This window comes from Vicugna pacos, chromosome 27, assembly GCF_048564905.1.
Source record: "Vicugna pacos chromosome 27, VicPac4, whole genome shotgun sequence".
NCBI lineage: Eukaryota > Metazoa > Chordata > Mammalia > Artiodactyla > Camelidae > Vicugna > Vicugna pacos.
The window spans coordinates 11,475,720-11,497,629 of NC_133013.1; positions in this window are offsets into that span (position 1 = coordinate 11,475,720).

Below are 21,910 nucleotides of genomic sequence, written 5' to 3' on the forward strand. Positions count from 1 at the left end.
GACTGTTTGTGTATGTCTTTCTCAAACTCTTTGAAGGTAAAGACTTCGACCTTACTGACTTTACTCCCCAGTGTCCAGTTTATGGAATGAATGAGTAATCCTTAGCCGAAAGCCATCTGTGAGTCCCTTCGGCTAATCTTTTCCTAGAGGTCTGAATCAAAGCTAGAAAGTTGTTCAGAGTATTGTCGGGCCTCAGAAATAGAACTTCACTAGACACAGACGTGGATTTTGTTCTACTTGGTCACTGTAATTTCCACCCCAGCTCAAGGCAGTGACTCATGAAAAAGAAGAGTGGTAGGAACCAGACCTCTTAGAAATGATGGGTATCAGACCAGAAGATTGGAGGCTGGCAAACAAGGAGTGAAATTGGGAACACGCATTAACACGTACCTAAATGGCTTGCCCGTTAGGAGCTGTACACCCTCCCCCGCTCCGATTAAAATGGAGGGAAATCTCTATGCTGGTTGGGTCCTTTCCTCTGTGTCTGAATCTGCCATTGCCTGGCTGGCCCACGTGTCCCTTTGGAATTGATAAATGAGGTTCAAGAAAGAGGTATAGCGCTCACTAAGCATGTCACCCCTATTTAGCACCTTTTCCAGGATGGTAGCCGCTATTGTTTTATTATGTCCCTGATCAGCTGTCACTATTCATAAAGTAATCACTGCCATTAACACGTCACGCTTCAAGCCATCTGCTGCTGCATGGCACGCACTGAGCAAGTTAAGCAGGTGTCACCTAAGAATGACAATGCCACAGTGAAGGTGGGAGGTCATCATGGTCACAGGGGATGTGTTATGTCAAACAATTCTATTTTTCGATGTACTACAGTGCAATGCACCATGGTACCCCTTCTCAACTTGCCTACAGGTAAAAGAAAAAAAAAATTCTTGAGTTAATTAACTTTCAGTATTGGTAAGTTTTAGGGACAAAATGTCACGGAAATTCTTGACGACAGTAGCATCTAGACTGTGAATGGACTGTTGCATTAAATTTGCAGTCAAGTCTGAAACCTTCCTGAACAAATCTTCTGATCCATCAAATCTGACAAGCATTTCTTGAGCACTTACTATATGACACCAGCATGGCTAGCACAGTCAAAATGTCAAATCCTCACTTTAAAAAAAAATCACCAGGCAACATACAGGGGACATTTCCGACCTCTACTGAATTCCTGACCTTTGGTCTGTCCTTAATGCTTATTTCAATTTGGGACAATTTTCTTATTCAAAGTCTCTTATTGCCTTCCATACTGATTGGATTTCATGTGTATGTAGTGGAAAATGAATTTATATTGTAAAAAATATAATGATTTAATAAAGTCTACTAAGAAAGACAGTATCTCTGTAAGGTAGTTGATTATCTCCTCCACCACCTTCATTGCTGCGAGACATTTAGATTCATGCAACTGAGAAAGGATTTAGAAATTTAAGTGAGGATTTGGGTGTCATCAGAAAGTGTGAGATAAGTCATCTTAATTGGGCCAGATATCCTTTATTACTACTAGTGTTCACAGGGATTTTCAAGTGTAAATTCGGTTTTACCTTTAAAGGCTAACTTCTCTAGGGTATGTTACTTGATTACAAACCAAATTAAGGAAGGCTACACAATCCTGAAGTCTACAGAAAGGAAAGATGTTTGTCTTCTATATCAGGATTCCTCAACTGGTGTTGAAACCAATCTCCTTTTGAGAATCATAAAGATCTCAAGTTCTCTCTTCCACTCAAACCATTGGTGGAACCGATCAGTTGCAATAAAAAAGATACCATCAAAGTGTTACTTTTGTAACTGGTGTTAGGAACAATGATTTCTATGTTCTTTGCAAAACCTATGGTTACGATGTATATGATACATGCTTTTCAAAGTGGATCCTCCTTTCTCCTTGGAGATTGAGATGCCCTGCTTTTCATCCCTCCCAGTCCCCGGTCATGCCCTGAGAATCATGGGCATAGGTGTCAAATAGAAAAGCAGAGTAAGTTTCATCACAAAACAGTCACTCTATGACTTAAAACAAGCAAGGGGGCCATTTTAATTTTAAGGATGAAATCAGGAATCTGAGATGCATGTCTTTCAGGGTGTTAGTGAAATATCAGAATAGAAAAACGTATTTCTTTTAATAATCGATGGCCCCATTTAGGGAGACTAAGTGCAGATCTGTGATTACCAGTTATATAATTATTTGCCAGGAGCAGGCATCCTGACGGAGTCCAACTCCGCTGTTGTACAATGAGTTAATCATTTTCATAAAAAGTTAAAAACTAATTGTTTGATATTTAGGTTGCATCAAAACGTCATAGCTCAAATTGCTTTATCAGATTGGCGCCTCAAAAAAATTACACATTTCTGTGCTGAGTTCAGAAGGGAAACCAAGGCAATGATTCCTGGGTCCTGCCCCCAACGCCCGTATAGTCCACTTACGGTTTTAGAATTTCCACATAGAAAGTGGCAAATGGGTGGTAGACACTGTGTTGAAAATTTTGCCGCTTCTGTTAAAATTATATTTTTGTTGAAGACTTGGTAAAGCACTGCAGACATGGAGTCAAGTCTAAGAGTATTTTATCCTATTTTTCTGCCAGAGGGAAAACAAACCTTGAGATTTCAAGACACCCAGCAAACTGACTGGGGCTGGCCACAAGGTTTGAAAGTTACGGAAGTATGGCGGATACCTGGGGAAATGTTCTCTGAAGGGCACATTCTTTATTAATGTTTTCCATGTCAGCATTGTACTCTCACTGCCTGACCCATTTGTGGGGAAGCAGAAGGGAAATTGAGTCAAAGCACATTTAGGTTGAAGACCCTCCTTGATAAGTGAATGTATATATTTCTTAAAAAAAAGATGCATTTATATATATGCATATATGAATCTATTCACTTATATGAATATTTGTATGTATTCACATTCATATTGGTATAAATTCACCTATATGTATATTTGTATATGTTTATATAATTCATATTCATTCATATCCACATAGGGATACATACAAATATATGAATATAGTTGAATATTTGTGTATATTCATTCAAAAAGAAGATATATGTATAAACCTGCATATATAATCATATATGCATATATGGATATATTCACATATATGAATATTTGGATATATTCATAATTGTGCATATATAAAACATTCATATATGAATATGTGTGCATATGTATAAATATATATGCAAATATATATACATATATCTTCCTTTTGAAGTCTTCAGGAGAAAAATTGAAAAGTTTCTGGTCATTTTGCTGTTTGATATCTAACAAGATGAGTCACTGTAATAGAAGTAATTACTATTCTAGATTAAGTTAAAAATTAATTACAAAAGCTGTAATATTTGCATGTACAAGATACTATAGGAACAGAACAGAAAGCTTGGCTTGGCTAGTTGAATTAAAGACTGTTTTAAGGGGAGTATTTTAAAAGTAGACGCTACTTGAGCTGGCGGTTGAAAGAGAAAGCAAGAATTGGTCAGGGGAAGTGGTGTGAGCAAAGTTTTGGACCATGAACGAGACCCAGCTGCTTTCTCCCTGATTCCCACACACTAGTGTTTTTCTCAGTTTGCCCTGAATCTCATTTCATGTACTCTTCAAACCATTTGCCTGTTTTAATGTTTGCCTTGGTATAAGACTTCTCATTTGGATTCTCTTTATGGAGATAGATATATTAAAAAATAGAGGTTCTAATGAACAATATTATTTATTAATTAGTGTTGGTGTGATTGAATACTTTGTACCTTCTGCTTATGGTATGCAGTTTTAAAGTTTTGCTCATCCAAAAATCAGCGTCTTCAGCCTCCTCTGTCGTTGACTCATTCTTTATATTTAATTTATTATTCAGTTCTCCATCACTTTTGACTGAGCGGACATGGGAAATGGGAAGAAGAATGGGAGAGGAACCAGAGAGTTAGGAAAAAAATGTATAGAGCTGCTTGTTATTTTATATAAAATTTAAAACAGGAGACCTCCCAATCTAAAAACTAATATGCAAGAATGTCATTGCCTTATTAGAAGACAGAACCAGAGTGCACATGTGAGGCTCTCAGCGACCAGGTAGATGCTTGCTGATCGCTTTTGTCATCGGTGTCTGCACTGAGGAACACCTGAATTTTCCTTAGGGGAGCCACCCGCCTCGGGTCTCAGTCCATGCTTGCTAAGTCTTCTTCCAGTCCCCCTTCCACTCCCAGGCCTGGGAACAGCCCCAGCTGGGCCACTTGGCTATCTCTGCCAGGAAGCTGAATTTCGAGTGGGGAGACACAAAAATGGGAATCTGCTTAGAACAGATTCTTCCTGCGAGCAGCACCTTGAAATAAATAGTAACTCCCACCACCCACTGTCCTGCAGGAATCTGGTTTCCAACTTTCACCCTCTTCTGTCCTAAGTGACCAGCTTTTGGGTTCTAGGAGCCCTCTATGTCCTTCCAATATCTTTTCCTGTTTTCTTTTGTTTAATTTTGTCAGACTCTAACTGATAGGCTGATAGAATAAATGCACAAGCACAGGAGAAACAGCCCCAGATGATGGAGCTCAGATGCCTAGAAAGCATTTTCTCACTGAGCACCTATTTTTAAAGCACATATGAGATGCCAGCACTGTTCTAGGCACTAGATTCAGTGCCAAAAAATTATTGAAGAAAATAGGTGCTTTAACAGATACTGGTTGTTGGACGTTCAGAAACTAAATTAATAGACTAATGACATTCAGACTTTAAGGTAATTTTGTATACGATCCTTGGTGAGAGCTCCTGGGGATTTTTTTTCAACAAAAAGAATTAGAATATTGACAAAAATCCAGGTATATTTTTTAGAAAAGAGTTCTTCCTGTGGAAAAGCAAGTTGATTTCAATTCCTCAATGATCAAAGTGTTAACAGTAATTTTCTTTGAATAGAACATAAAATACATAAAACATATCCATATAAACAACAAAACCTGTGAATGTGGAATAGATGAAAAATAATAAAACTAGTGAAATAATGTATTTTCTTTAGACCAACTCTATCCATTAATTTTTTTACAGTTTTCTACCATGTAACATTACCTTCCATAAAAAATAATATTTTAAAATGAGATGGGTTGGCAAAGGAACAATGGGCAGTTAATGGAAGGAAGATTACAAGTCTGTGCTCTGTTGGATGAGGGAGAAAACAGAATTCATCTGGGGCTGTCTCTGAGCCAGAGGTCATGGTCTGTAGACTTTAGAAGGGTGAGCAATGCTCAGAGCCAAGGATTTCTGTATCTTTATTTTGAGTATTTGTTTCTTTTCTCTAAATAAATCCAGCACAAGCTATTTGAAATAATGAAACATCCTTTGATATTATACTTTATGAGCAGCGTTGTGAATCTCACCCCTAGTAAACATTTTTAAATTTCACCTTGGATTGTTGGATGCTTGTAGAATCTCTAAAGTCAATATGATGATGTTCTTGCTTGAGGCAGCCTGGTGCAGTGGGAGAAACACGGCTTCATGCTCATACAGATCTGAGTTCTAATCCGAACTCTGCTACACACTTGTAAGTGTGGGAGTTATTTGACCTCCACATGACTGGTCTGCTTCACCTGCAAAGCCGAGATTACTGTTCCTACATGGGATATAACAGTTGCCTTCCACCACCTCCATCCTTGATTCTGATTATCCTTCTAATTAGGAGAAGGTGGTTTACTTATAACTAGGGGTCCTAATGGTATTATGAAAAGAGCCCCACTTACGATGTTTAATATCCTTTGGTATTATTTGTCAGTTAAGTAAAAATTCACTTGCTTGCATTCTTAGGAAAAACAAAACTGAAAGGTTGCAGATGTTAGGATGAAAATCCACACTTAGTCCAATTTTTGGGAAGGGAATCATCTGGGGTAGGAATGCTTTATTTCTCCATCTATTCAACAAGCGCTGAACACCTGTTGGATGTCTGGCCCCAATGCCAGGCATTTAGAATACAAGGATGAACAAGACATGATTCATAACTCCAAAGAGCTAGCGTCAGGGGGAAGATCACACACAGAGACTCACAGGCAGGACATGGAGGGGTGGAGTACCTGCAGGAGCACCGAGGAGGGACCCAATTGGTGAGTGTGGGTGGAAGGTGACAGGGGTGGGCTCTCAGGGAAGTGTAACAGGAAAGAACAAATCTGACTCCATATTAGATCTGTTCCTGTGGCTCTAACCCTGTGCTTTGTTTCCTGGGCTCAGTCATGCTGGTTCTGCACCTTTTTGTAAAAGGATGTTGCCTATAACCTGAAATACACAGGAGAGCTCATTCTCAAGGCTCTGACCTTTAAGGGTGTAACACTTTCCCGTTCATATAGAGATAAAAATTTGCGGGATAGAAAATAACATTTGTCTTGTTGGAGGTTTACAGGGACACCGTGACCTGACCCACATGGACAGCTGCAAGAACAAAGGATTCTGACGCCAAGAAGTTTGCAACAACCAACCACACCCCTTCCCCTTTTTAGTATAAAAGGAACCTGAATTCTGACTTGGGGAAGATGGTTCTCTGGGACATTAATCTACTATCTTCTCAGTCTGCTGGCTTTCCGAATAAGTCATTACTCCTCACCTCAATGCCTCATCTCCTGATTTATTGGCCTGTCGTGCGGTGAGCAGAAAGACTTCGGACTCAGTAACAGAAGGTGGTGTTATAGACATCAAGCCTTAGAACATGCGTTGAACTTATCTAGGTGGCCTAGGTGAAGAAGATTGGAGTGCATAAAAGGACATTCCAGGCAGAGGGTCAGGAAAATCAAAACATAGAACGATGCACATAAAGTGAGGAGGGCGTGGAAGGAAATACCAGCCATTGTACCCAAAGCTAGAAGCTGGGGGTAGTGAGAATGATGCCATCAGAGAGACAAGCAGAGGTCAGATTGTGGAAGATTTTATCTTCCGGGTCAGGTTGCTTCAGCTTTATGCAGTAGGAGATAAGAAGCCTTGGGCAGAACTGAAACATCTCAGTCAGGATACTGCTATGTCCTAAGAGTAATTAGGGTGAGAAAGTCCACCAGGAAATGCACTGTGGTCTGTGGTCGAGGGACAGGCTTGGTGGGGTGGGAGGCAGATCAGTGGGAGCTGCTAGGGATTGGCTGCATGAGAAGGTGAGCATCAGGGCAGGGGGGAGAGGGGAGAGTGCAGGATGATTCCCATCTCTGAAGCTTTGGTACCCATGGTAGTGGTATCATCTTTGAATGCGTAGCTATCAATGCCATTTAGTGTTCAATCTTAGACATTTAACAAAATAGTGCACCAAAAATGTGTATTACCAGATGGCGGGTTCCTTAAGAAATGGGCCATGCCTGTGGGATTTTGAATATCTCAGTGAAATTTTATTGATGTGAGTTGCATGTACAGCTTCTTCTGGTACATGGAGAAGGCTTGCCCTGGAGAGATCACGAAGGTGGGAAGATGTGGATCTCCTCCGTTGCAGCTTTGGGATTGTGGGTACGTTGTCGTATCTGTCTGGGCTCCTTGTTCCTCATGGATAGAATGGGCAGATTGGACAAACATTCTCTAAGTTTAAAAATGTTATCCTAACTTGATTACTAACAAACCACTTAAGATGGTACCCTCAATTTGTGGCAGTCCTCCCACTTGTGCAAAATGTCCCCACCAATTTATGAGGCATTTAATATTTAATGCCATAAAGAGTTTTTTTTTTAACTCGATATTCTTAGCTCTTTCTTGTCAGGAATTGCTTGCAACACTTATATGATGTGAATAACCCGCAAAGCATTCATTTTCCCAATGTTCAAATGCTCTTAACTAGAACTTGCCTTGACATAGCATAAACAAAGCTTCATTTCCTTTCCCTTGGCAAACTGCTCAATTCAAATAGAGGGCCACTTCTGGAAAAGTAGATTCTGACGTGAAAGAGTGCATAACATAGGAAACAATGTGTTTTTAAAATTAACACACAGACCAAAAAATGTATTTACTTTGTCCACCTTAATGGCTTTCAAAGAGCCATTAGATTCAACTGAACGAATATTATGTATTCCTAAAATATGCACAGTATATTCTAAGATAGTCATTTGACCTGTAAATACATTTTCCCAAGGTTTGTGTGTTTGCTTGCTCTGTTTCAAAGCTCAAGGAATAACTGAGATCTGCATTGATCTGTTAAGTAGTCTGAGTGAGGGGCATTCTACCTGATTAAGACCTGATAAACTTTCCTTATTAACAGAGGCAGAGCAAAGCATAAAAGGCCTAAGAAGATTAATAAAAAAATGTCTATGTGACAGAGTAACTGCTTTAAGGAAAAAAAAAATACAAAAACACTCCTCGCTCCCATCAGTTAGAGTTTGAGGCACTTTAATTTGACAAACCAGGTATTTAAATTTGGAATCTCTCCGATGGTTATCTGTCACTAGAAGAAGTAGCATCAAAGGGGTTAATAATTACTGACAATTTTTTTTTTAACAAGCAGTTTTATTGCAGAAATGGGAGTTGAACTAGAACATTCACAATCAGAATGAAAGGGCAGGTAAGCAGATCCGGAAAACTGACTACTGTATGTGAAAAGGGAAAGTTTTCATAGATCTTAGAGAAGCCAAAGAAAAGGGCTTATTTCTTATTTAAGGACATAGTTTAATTTAGATTTTTAAGGACAAACCACCAAACATTCAGAATCCAGATATAATAGCAGGAGACATGGAGCAACACCGCCATTTGATAATGGAAAGGAAAGTGTTCGTATTTGACAATACCTTATGCAGTGTTTATAAGATATGTCTTGAGATAGTTTCACAAGACGTCAGTGTGTAATTGGATGTATTGAATTTCGTTTCTAAATAATCATGATGTTTGCCTGGCTGTTGAAGAGGTTACTGTTCCACCTTGAACTGTGATGGGAAAGGGCGCCAATCAGCCAATGTGCATCTTCTGACAACTTTCAGATTTTTACCTGGAGATGCCCAGGAGCAGAGGCTGATTCATGGGTAGCAATGTTACAGGAGAGAGAGCTCTGGACTTGGGAGTCAGAGGGTAGAACTCAGAGATTCAGCTCTTTTCCTTAAAAGAATACGTGATCCCTGAGACATAGCTCATTCCACAGGTTCCCAACCATAGCCAGCCGTACAACACAAACATTTGTCCAGCTTTACAGACCCATATCCATGAGGACCACACTGCTGACATTCTGGTTCGATAGGTCAGAGGTTGGTCCCTGTCCTGTTTAAAAGCCGGTGGGGCTGATGAGTGATAAGTCCATGGAACTTCAGCATTCTCATTTGTAAAATAAGTTTCCCTATTCATTGTGTAGGGTTGTTGTGAAGATGAAACACAATGACATATTTAAGGCACCAGCAACACCTCGCCCATTAGAGTTTCACTTTTGTTTCTTCCAGTGGGTCTTGGCGGTTTGGGTTCAGATCTCCCTAGAGTGGTTCTATGGAGCAGTAGCCCCGTGGGATGTTCTATGGAGAAACCCCGCCCCTCTGCCTCCATCAGTCACATTTGACAGCTGCCTGTCATGCTCCCTTCCAGAATGTGTTTCTCAGTTATTTAACCACCAAATTCCTTTTCAATTATTCATTGACATTCAATAGAACATGCTTTGGGGAATCACGCCTCAGATTTCTAACTTATGTTCTAACGTTCTATAACCTCCCTCAGGAACTCACCAAGTGCTCTGGTCCAAGATCTAGTCTTTCTGATCATCCTGAAGGATCTCTGCTCTTTTTTTCTGAACTACTAGTTTAAATAAACTTTCATATTAGAAACGATTCTCTTTATTGTAGTTTTTCCTTGAACTACTTGAGTTTATGAACACGAATGATTTAGAAAGCATTAAGCCATCAATTTAGAAATAAAGTAACATCTAAAACGAAGTAAGGTAAAAGTTAAAAAAATTTTTTTTAAGTTGAACTAAGTAGAAATGCACAAACCCATGCTTGCTCAGTAAAGGAAAGACAGTTACATTTTGTGAGATCATTCATACCTTACCCTTGAAACCAGCAGGATGAGATAAAATTAGAAGTGCAAGTTATGATTGAGCTAAATTAATCCAACAGTCAAAAATAAACTTGGTAGACATTTTATATAGGTGCACTGAAAAAAATAAATAAAGTATGTGTTGAAGGAGAGCAGTTTTCCCCTTACGCCAATGATTTAAGAGCATTTAGGAAGCTGAATATAAATATATAGGTTTTTTTGGCAACACCATTTGCCTGGTGGGCACTCTTAACCTAGGTGGAGTCTTTGGTTTCTAACAAGACCTCCCGGGTCTGGAAAGCAAAAGTGGAGAAGTGTATCTCTGGTTGAGGTGCATTTATGAAGGAATCAACTGCTCATTAAAGTGTAAGTGATTTTTCTTAGAAGTACACACCTATGTGGATACCTGATCTTGGGATGAAAAAGTGTTTCAAGTTCATAGTCAGGCTGGGCAGAGTTTGCAGTAAGAATTTGCTTCGGAAAACTATTTGGATTTTTTTTTTTTGCATGCATGCATGCATCCTGATTTTGCAGGTTTGGTATGAAAATCTCAAAAGAACAGCTTTGCTTGTGAGCTTTCCGATGTTTCTACTCTGGTCCTGGCCAGAAACACTTTGAGAACACCCTTTCATTTGGTATTTGAGCCCTTATGCCTCTGTTCCTGGCTGCAGACCAAAGGGAACAAACACAACTGAACATTTCAGAACCTCAAAATAGTAAACTAAAAATGGTTTGCTCCGCTTTTGGTTCTAAAAATGATTGACCCCGGAACCTTGTTCCAAACGATCTGGTTGATCCATCTCTAATGGGGATTACTGGATTTTAGAAACCACAGGAGGACTTTTTTTTTTTTTGATTCATAACCAACAGCAAAAAGAAATACACAAACTAAATGGCTGTAAAACAGGTATCCTGTCACTAGAGTAGAGGCTAGAATTTATGAACATGCTTTATGTTCCAGTGTAAAGCAATTCAAAGAACAAGGACACTGGAGTTCAGAACAGGATATCTGGGTTTCAATGCTGATGTGATTGGTTACTAGCTGAGTGATGGGGGCACATTTCTGAGACTCAGTTTCCTATGGGTAAAATTAAGAAGAATAATGAAAAATGATCACACCCATTGGGTCGTTATGAGGGGTAAAGTATTTTAAAAATACTTCTAAAAGTTGTAGCATCCTTGATATTAGGAGCGTCAGTGCACATCACGGTTCCTGGAAGTTTGAACTTTATGATCAGGCACATATGAGTTCAAATCCCTCCTCCTCTGCTCTCTAGCTCTTGATCTCCGCCAGCCACTAAGAAATTTTAACCACTGATTTTATCATCTGTGAGATGGAGATAGTGCTGTGGCGGGGAGTAAATGAACTGCTGTGTGTAAACTGTCTGGCCACGTAGTTCACATGAGAAAAATTGGTGGCAATTGATAAATGTGTAAAGTGATGATGATGGTGATTTTCTATGCTTCTGATTCCAGGAGCCAGCCCAAATGCAGACATAGAAAAATGTGGATAGACCCTTAAGAACACTCTGAACCTTTCTCCCATGAACTTACATGATCTACAGAATTTTTCTGGATGAGTGGACACAGGAGGGGATGCCAGTTTGAGTCTGGGGTCGCCATATTGACATGGCTTGCTTGGGCAGACCCAAAATATGGGTTGGGCTTAATGTAAGGACCTAGAGAAGGAGGTGGAAAACTCTAGCCGGACTAACGCCAAGTAAGAGGCAATGCTGATCTTGGCAACTGTGAGCATCCAATTTTCACCAGTAAAGAGAGGTAGGTGAAAAACTGCAGGTGCATGCAAAGTTCATAGTGAAGTTGTTGAGGAATTAAACCTTTAAACCCACAATCTTTCCATTCCAGAATATTTGTATATTGTTTCTAAAAGTCATCTTCATATTAGGGATGCCACAGGATGATGGTTGTCTTAAAAGCAAATGTTCACTGCTGAAAAGCCTGCCTGGCCCAAAATATGCCTGGTCACTTTTTGACTTAATATTGTCTATATAGATTAAAGGTAGGAATTTAGTACATTTTACACTTGATTAAATATTAAAATGCCATTTTCTGTATTCGAAGAAGAAATTGTGTTTTTAATCTACTCTGGGGGAATGGCTAGCCTGCTACCACGTTAAAGCGTTGGTCATATGATATTTTCTTCTCTTCTTTTCATAGTCAAAATTCTTGAAAACATTCTCTCATTGACGACCCTTCTCATTCTTGGCTTTTGAATCCGTGGATTTTGAATCACCCCCAAGAACTTAAGCTCCATTCTTCATAGACTCTCTGCCTTGCCAGGTGCCTTATCCAGTGACAATTAGTGAATGATCTCTCTTTAGCGCTTTGCATCGTTGACTGTCCTCTTGGAAATCTCCTCGTTTGCTTTCTGCTTCTCTGTTCTTGTTTTCTTCCCAATTCTGCTGACTCCTTTTCTGTGGCCTTAAAGGACCTGCTCAGAACTCTGTTCGTTACCATCCTCTCTTTGCCCGAAACTATCTTTACATCAACCCATCCATTCTTGCTACTCCATTTATCAACTCCAACCCAGTCGCAGTGGCTGGGCCACCACAATTTTTCCTCCTGGGCTTGTTATCATCACCGGAATTTCTTCAAACTCAGTTTATAAAATCAAAACTAATCACTTTTCTTTGTGAACCAGCTATCCTATCCCTTCTTATGGTCTCAGTCATTTTGTTTGCCCATGGAAGTTAACTTCTCCTGGTGTTCAAACCTCAAAACTTCAGCACTGTCCTTGTCTCTAGACTCTTGTTTGACCTCCAGGCCCTAGGAAATTCCCAAGTTTAGTTGTAAGCCCTGTCAATTTTATCGTATGATGTCTGTCACACACACTTACAAGACAGACTGATGCAAGGGTCTGGGTAACATTCTATGATACTCATTCTTATGTTCTCAGGAGAGATGTGAGAACTTCAGTCATTACTTCTGCACTCCAGGCAGGAAGAAGGAGGAAGATCACAGAACCGAAGGGCATCTGCCAACTTTAGGGAGGGGAGCTTTCCTGAAAGCAATACCCAACAATCTTTGCTTCAGTCTGTTGACAAGAGCTGTGTTGCGTGGCCACCTGATCTACAAGGGAGGCAGAAAAAAGTAGCTGAATAAATCTGGATACAATGCTGCTCCAGTAAACCAGAGTTCTATGGGTAACGAAGACAATGCAAAATGATACTGGGTGATCAGCAGAAGGGTATTGGGTCGTCCTACAAACCTGTTCTAACTTCTCTCCGTTTTCTTAAAATAAACTTCCACTGACTTTCATAAAATGAAAGAGCCTGACACTCCTTACTTCCACCATCGTCACCTCACTTTGCAGCCTCATCATGCTTCTTCTTAGATAACTGCCAAGCCACATGGACTCAGTGTCAGCATCTACTGCTGCTACTGCACCTGTGCATCAATCCATTTATTCAGCAAGAAAGTACTGTTCACGAGTACCATGCTACATGCTCAGGATGATTAAAACCATGCCCTGCGCCTTCAGGGGCTCACAGTCCAGGGGGGGAGACCAACAGGGTGCCAGCTCATCCCAGTGCAACACAATGGCATAAGAGAGACAGATGTAAGGAACTGTAGAAGCAGAGAGAAAACTGACTCATTCAACCTGGGAGTGGCTGAGAAGACTTCACAGAGAAGTTGACGTTGGGAGCTGAGTTGTGTATTATTAGGCGTTTCAAGACAACCCAGAGAGGAAGAGTAATACGGTTCCTGTTTTTGTAAACGACTAATTACCAATGAGAAACAAAGTGGTTATAAACTTGACCTCACTCTGAATTTAATTTTTTAAGAAAGTAATCATAAGCAAAAGCAATTTTAAGCATAGCATTACAGGGCACAGTACTGATAAATGAGAGGAAAACTGATTCTTAATGAGTGTATCACTCGCTTACCATGCCCTGAAATTAACTGAGAACTCATTTGTCAAAAGTGCACCTACTTACAGAGAATTCCTCCAATTAACATCAAAAGTGATCATTCTTAACCTCTCATGCATTAAGAAAACCCTGTCTGCACCCAGTGTTCTGTTCATAATCAATGGAGCCCTTTAGGTATGATTTTTCAAATTTATCACTATGGGTATTTCTAAAATGAGTGCATTAATACATGAATCTGCTGTCGGGCCAGAAGCCAGATGTACTTGTTGTCTCCTGCCTCTCCTGGGATAGTCTTTTGGTCTCTGAGACATTTCACTCTGCAGTTTCTCATAGTTTGGGGTATTTATTGATAGCTACTGACAGCATGTGTTGGTACTCACAGACTGACAATGGTTAAATCCTCTTTTTGAGGATTTGTTATATTCTGCAAATGTCAGGCAAGTCACTGTCAGGCCGTGTTAAAAAGGGAATGCAAGTGTTGTGTTATATCAGTTCTAACAGTATTTTATTGCTTAAAAAAAGCACAAATCAAGATAAATTAAATAATAGTTGATGATACAGTCATAAACTTTGAGGAGTAAAATAGTGCAACATTCCTGGAGGCCCGTCTCATGATATGCCATATAATTATCTTTTGACCCTTAACTCCATATGCAAGAATCTACCTATGGAGATGACTAGACATTTAGAATTGTGAGCAGGGCTTGGTGTAGAATGACGATCAGAGCATTAAGTAAACTGCTGACAATCCATGAGCTAGAACACTTGGTGGTCATTAAGATTTGTATTTCTCAAATAACTTTTATTCACATAAAAAACTGCCCACTGTGTTCAGTGATATGAAAAAGAAGAAAGACAGTTGTATTAAGATTCTATTTTCTATCTGTCTCTCATACATGTGTATATGCACATGCACACACACACACATACATCTTTCAAACAATTTGTCTCAGAACATTAACAATTCTCTAAATTTAAGTAATTTCTACTGTCACCTTTAAATTTCTCTAAATTGTATAGATTCTGACATTGAGCATTCGGAGTTTCATAATCAGAAATAAATCACTCTTAAAAGAAAAGCTACCCAATTTAGCTTTCCCTCCCCTTCCCCACCCGGTAACTATAAGTTTGTTTTCCACGTCTGTGAGTCTATTTCAGTTTTGTAAAGATTAGCAGATACACACTTCTATACCTAAAATAGATAAATATCAAGGTTCTACTGTTTAGTACAGGGAACTATATTCAATATCATGTAATAACCTGTAACGATGAAGAATATGAAAAAGAATACATGTATATGTGAATCACTGAGTCAGTATGCTATATACCAGAAACTAACTCAAAATTATAAATCAATTATGCTTCAATTAAAAAAACAGGAAAAACTACCAAGGAACATGTCATCACGTCACAGAGGATAAAGGGATTATTTCTTGGCTTTTTTCATCCCTACGCTGTCTGTGCTGATAATTCTCAGACCTGCACATGGTGTGAAGCGTCAGTTCAGGCTCTGAGCAAGACTCCCCACCACCTTCTCTCCCCTCCCCACCCTCCCCTCCACACCGCCTCTGATTTCTCTTTCCAAACATGGCCACCGTCATTTTATTTCCTCTCCTGAAACACAATTCAAAGCTTCCTGATGGCCCACAGAATAGACTCCCTAGTTCTCTGCTTGGCTCCAGCCCCTGTCTTCAGTCTGCTGTCTGTCTCCCCGTTTTCCTGCACCCCAGCAAAATGGAATGTTGAATATCTCAGTGGCCTTCTTGACCTTGCTCCCCACCCCAACATGAACTTCATTTTGCTTGTTGAAGTCCTTCCTACCCATTCTTCAAAGCCCTGCTCATATCCCCAGAGAGTTCATTCAGAATTCATCTCTTTCCCCATTACTTCCTCTTTGTACTTCATTGATCTCTTTTATCACATTTATCAAGAGTTTATTTGTATTATGGTCACGTGTGTCTTTCTATTCTTATACTGAGACTTACGGTTTTTTTTTTTTAATTGAGTTATAGTCAGTTTACAATGTTGTGTCAATTTCCAGTGTAGAGCACAATTTTTCAGTCATACATGAACATACATATATTCATTGTCACGTTCTTTTTCACCGTGAGCTACCCCCAAGATCTTGTATATATTTCCCTGTGCTGTACAGTACAATCTTGTGTATCTATTCTACATATGCCTGTTGGTATCTACCAGTTTTGAACTCCCAGCCTGTCCCTTCCCATCCGCCTCCTCCCTGGCAACCACAAGTTTGTATTCTATGTGAGACTTGAGTTTTAAACCTCCAAGTTAAGTCTATAATCTTTAGGGAATGGTTCTCTAACATTAGCCTGTATCACAATCATTGGAGGATTTTTTTAAATACAGGTTGCTGGACCCCATCCCCAGTGTTTCTGATCAGTCTAACTGGGGAGGGGGTGCCAGAGAATTTCCACTTCTAACAAGTCCCCAGGTTGATGCCACTGCCCCTGCTGGTATGGAGACCATACTTTGAGAATCACTGCTTTTCAAAAAAGGGGGAAAATGAAATAACATAAATGAACTTTCTTCTTGCTGTAGTAGACAGGAAATAGTAGTTAAAAGCAAAAGATTTTGATCAGAGATGGGTTTGGGTTCCAATTGGGCCACTTAACAGGTCAACAAGTTCTTCACCCCCCTAAATTTTCATTTTCTTGCCAGAAAAATGGGGCTATTATTGCCTCTCCTATAGGGTTGTTCTGAGTTATATGAAATTATATTTACACAGTGCCCAACAAATGGTGGCTATTGTTATTACTAACCCATTTATTCTATGCAATAACTTTATAAAATAGACTTTGCCACTGTTTTACAGATGAAGAGACTGAGGCACATCAGGGGTCAATAACTCAGCTGAAATCATCTACCTTATAAATGGCAAGACTGGGGTTCTCATTCAAATCATTTTAAGACTTTTCCCTCTACCCTAACACAATACTATACATAATGCACCCTCAAAACAGTTCCTAAAATTCAACTTCACATTTCTTTGTGTGAAGTCCTCCGTTGGCAATACTACACCTTAAAACATCTTTCTGGACTTTTAACTTAAGAAGATTTCCACAGCAATGAGCACAAGTGTAATTTTCATTTAATTTTAAGAGACTGTGAGAAATAACAAATCAGGTGGGTAAAAGTAACTATTAAAGAAGGAACTAGCATTTAAAAAATTAAAACCAAGTTGGCTAAGCCAAGTGTTGACTTAACAATGCTTTGTTACTTTGTGGCATTAATAGTTTTGGGAAATGTTATAAAATATAGTTTAATTGTTTTTATTGTTTTTTTTTTCTTGGAGAGAGGGGAGGTACTTTTTATGATCGATTTTATGATAAATAACTTGATTTCAACAGCACTTTAGAATTTGCTAGACATTGAAACAACAGAGGAAGACCATTTGATAAACTGAAAATTCTCATGTGTGAACCACGTGCTTGGATTTGATGTCTTTGTTTCTATAGAAACAAAAAAAAATTGAGATTAAAATAAGCTAAAATGGAATCAAGTTTTATGAAACAGATAAAGGAGCTTATTTTACTTGTTCCCAGTGTGATGTGGTCAAATGAAATTTTTATTTAAAACCCAAGCTGTCTGTGGACACTTCTGCTTTTTAAGGAAGCTTCAGTTGGGTTGGAGGAGAGGACCAGTTGGCATCATGGCAAGTGCTAAGATTCACATCAATAGAAACTCCAATTTCTGCTGCTTCTTTCCAATTAGAGAAACTGCTGGTAAGGGTTTGGAGGGGATGATGGGGGGAGGGGGAGGAGTGAAGAGGGTCTTAAATGTAAAAACCAAAGCCAGTGCTCTAGGTACTGTTCAGGTAGTGAGAGACAGTTTAGCAGGGATTTTTTTCCATTTGTATTGAGATGTCACTGACATACAGCACTGTATAAATTAAAGGTATCCAGGGCAATGACTTGACTGAAATGCACTGTGAAAGGATCACCTCAATATCCATCATCTCATATAGATAAAAAGTGCACATGTTCCCGTGTGATGAGAACTCAGGATTTACTCTCTTAACAACTCTCAAATATACCAGAGAGCAAGGTTACTTTAGCAGAGGTTTCCTGAATCTCTGGATAGCCAAAGATAAGCCAGCAGCAGAATAGGTCAAAGACACAACGTCGCTGGGATGATGTGAAGGAAGGCGAAGTGGGAGATGGTCAGGAGGGAATGAGGACACAGAGGCAGGTTCCAGCCTGAGCAGGATGGTGGCTGTGAGGAGATGTCAGTGGCATCGTGTCCAGAGAGCTCACAAAGTAGATGCTGACCCTCATCTTTACCTTGTCTGTGTCCCTGCGATGTAAGACAGAGATATTTAGCAAAATGTGACACATACCCATGCCTGTGTGATTGGTTTTAGGGAAATGGAGGTAAAGAAGCCGAGTTTAATTAGTGGGTCAACACTGTTCAAATAAAAATAAAATATAATGTCTGTTAGATGAGAGGTGGGGTTTGGGGGAGCGTGGGGGGTGGGAAGAAGAACCCAGAGATAAAAAGTCACCACAAGCATCTAAGTCTTTAGGAAGTTACAGAAATATCACCAAGGGAATTGACAGGGTGAGCCCAGCCAATATTTAGGTTACACTTGTGACCATTTAGGTAATATTAAATACCTTATGATTCTATTATGATGGCCCTTTGCCATTTTTGTCTTTGCCTTCTTTTAGTGTCTAAAGTAATAATATTGTCACATGTTACAGGGCTTCTGATCTAGGCAGAAAAGCATACTTCTCAGACTTTACCAGGTATTTCCTACCACTATTCAATGAAATTATCCATCAGTTGAAGAAAACGTTCAGGAGGGGGTGGGTCTAAAAATCATTGCCCGAAACAGGTGGGTTTTGTTAGGGAGACACGTGCCAGCAGTGATGCGGGGTAAAAGCATCCACCCACCTCAGGTTAACAGACTTGGGTTTGGAATTGATGGATCCATAGAATGTGAGTCCAGAGGCTTGTGGCTCTGAATGTGTTTTCTCATGTGTAACCTGGGGTACCTCTCCCACAGGATCATGAGCAGGAGGCTTCTGGTAAATGTGTATTATTTAGTGACATACAAGCTAACTTGATAAAATTTATCACTCAAGATTTTTTTTTTGAAATTTTAAACGGAAGCATAGAAGACAAGTGAGGCCAGTTTCAATGGCATCTGACCTGTGCAGTGACAGAGGGCCCTATGCTCAGAAGGGCCTCACACCAGGTTCCATACTCTGCCACCTTCATCTTAAGAGTCTTAATATTTTTGAACAGGGAGCCCCACAGTTGCACTGTGCACTGGGTCCTGAACTTCATGCACCCAGCCAGAGGGCATTATTTTATAGGCTTTATCCTTTCTGACTCTCCTTCCTGAGTGCTGCCTTCTTCATTCCCGCTATTCAGATCCCCGAGGTGGCCATTTTGCTCTGTGACCCTACATTTTGGCAAAGGATAATTGGTTTAGAAGAAGACACCTGACTCCAGATGGCAATCAGAGCCCCTCCCCGTGGGCTGAATGGACTGGCCCAAAGATGGCCAGTTAAACCAAACTGAGTCATCCCTAGGGATTTTGAAGCTTGGACTGGAGAACTGAGCTACTAGGCTGTGGATGGCAGTATTGCCCACTATTAGGAAGGAAGACAAAGCTGGTTTCAAGAAGGAATATAAAAGAAGAGGCAGATATGGAGATAGCTGTAGAGGTGAGGACCGGAAGGAGGGTCTTGTTAGCATCTCTGGATCCAATCTGAGGCCCCACCACCTTCCTGAAGTGGGATTATCTTACTTGTTTTCAAAAAGTCCCAACTCTTACAGGAATAAAGGGAAATTCTTTTCTCATTCACTTTTATTTTGTCAACTCAGTTCAAAGCAGAGTTCTTATTTTGAGAGAGCAATCCTTCACCATGCCGTCTGTGATCTTTTTTCCTGAAATCACCTTTCCCCCCGAGGTGTTACCATCTTGCTGCCTCAGTGACCGTACAGGCAGAGCGGGTCCCCACTGGTGACACCTGGAAGTGAGCTGAGTGTGTCCCCATGTTTGTAGTCGGCTGTCCTTGTTCTACACAGGTGGCATGGATAACTTGAATCGGACAGGAGAACAAATGTTTTCGCAACTGAAGAACCCTGAACTCATTCCACCTGTTCTCTGAAACACCTGACCTGAAACTCTGCTCACCAAGAATATATGAGGATTGGCAGAAAAGAGATGGGGAAGCCAGATCTGCCTTGGAGCAGTGGTGTTAGATTTAAAAAAAAGCACTGTTCTTTCTGTGATCATGTTTATACTAGCACATAAAACCAGTCTGATGCCTCTTTCTTTTTGACGATATGATCCAGTGGGAAAAGTTTTGGATATAAAGGATACTATTCTTTAGTTTTGTGATATGTTCCTTCCAACCTTTCTGGATCTCAACTGGAGCATTGGCATAATGGAAATTGCAATTTCTCCTATCAAGCCTGCAGGATAGGATCAGGATCTACAAACAACATGATGCAGAAAAAGGCAGGAATATACATTAAACATGGAAGTGGTCCTAACTGCCTCCTCTATCTTGCTACCGGAGTCGTCCAATAGAGGAACTGAATGATTTATTTTTTGCTTCCTCAAGTCCTAGAGGCATAGTGAGAGTTGATATACCTTTCTATTCTGTCGCATATTAAACAATCTAACATATTACTTAAAGTTTTCCTAGAAATATATTATGATAAATGCTGAGGAAACACTCACCAACAGCATTTATGTCATGGGCACAGTACTGATGGGAGGCAAGGCTTCCATAGGCTTCCTCTGGGATCAAATCAGGACAATAAACCAAGCAGAAGTGACAGTACCTTGGACAGAACCACATGTCTGTATGTGGGATGTAGACTGGGATGTACTTAGCTGTCAACAGAAATGTTAATTCAAATTCCTTAAAGGATCAGAAGGCTGATCACCTAATCTGATAAAAAGTCTGGAGGTAGGGTGTTAACTCCGGGTTTGGCTTATCCCACAGTTCAACGGCACCATCAAGAATGGAAGTCTTCCCATTTTTCTGCTCCCCATTCTCCACGTGATGGTCTTGACCTCCCTGTGTTGCTGCAGAGCTGTGGCAGCTCCAAGCATTAGTGCTACAGTCTGAGCAGGACAAGGGACAGAGAGCAAAGACCTTTCCCAGGGGGCCTTGACTCTCCTTGCTTTCCTGTCACTTTGGTTAGAATTTCATCATTGCCCATTTCACCTGCTGTGGCAGTATCATTCCTACAGTGGGACTCAGCTGAGGGATATAGGGACCCAATATCTGAAGAAAATTGGGCTTTTGTAGGCAAGGACTAGGGGAGGACGGCTGTGGAGATGGGACTACAGGTTACATAACGACAGTAGCAAGATCTGGTAAGAAGAATACATAGATGCCCTGATTAGCGAGGCCAAAATGATTGAAAAGTGGCCTTTCTTAGAATGATCTTTTCCTGCCGGTATACTGTATCAAAGAAATCAATGTTCTCAGATTTTAACAAAGAGAAAATAGAAATTCTAAATAGTGAAATACAGACTTTCTTTTTGTCCCTTTGTTTCTTTAACATGAGTGTAAATAAACATTACCAAAAAAAAAAAAACACATGATACAAAGTGGTTTAGGGCATAATTTAAAGTATTTTTAATAGGGTATTTCCAACCCTTATATAATTAAAATACAGTGTGACATCGTCCCCCCTTTTTTCTGAGCTTGCTGGTAGCAAAACCTAATTATTTTCGCATCCTTCTAACCCATATCATAAGGCTTTGCACTCATAATAAGAGCTTAATAAATGTTTGTTAAATGAATAAATGATATTCTAAAGGTCAATTGTTTTATTATCAGAATATCTGGGCATTGGGGTACACTCAATGCCAAATATTTTGAACACAGTTCAGGTTTATCCTTCAGCAAAGTAAAAAAACATGAGGCATCAGTACAGAGTTTCCCTTGATTACAAGGACGCCCGCTCAAAGGTGTGTTTGTAGCAGTAGCTATATTTCCATGTTCAAGAAGTAGCAAGTTGGCAACATCAGATGTTTTGTTCCTACCTATTTAGCGGAACTTAACATTGAATGTCATTACAAAGTTGGAGTTCTACTGTTTCAGAG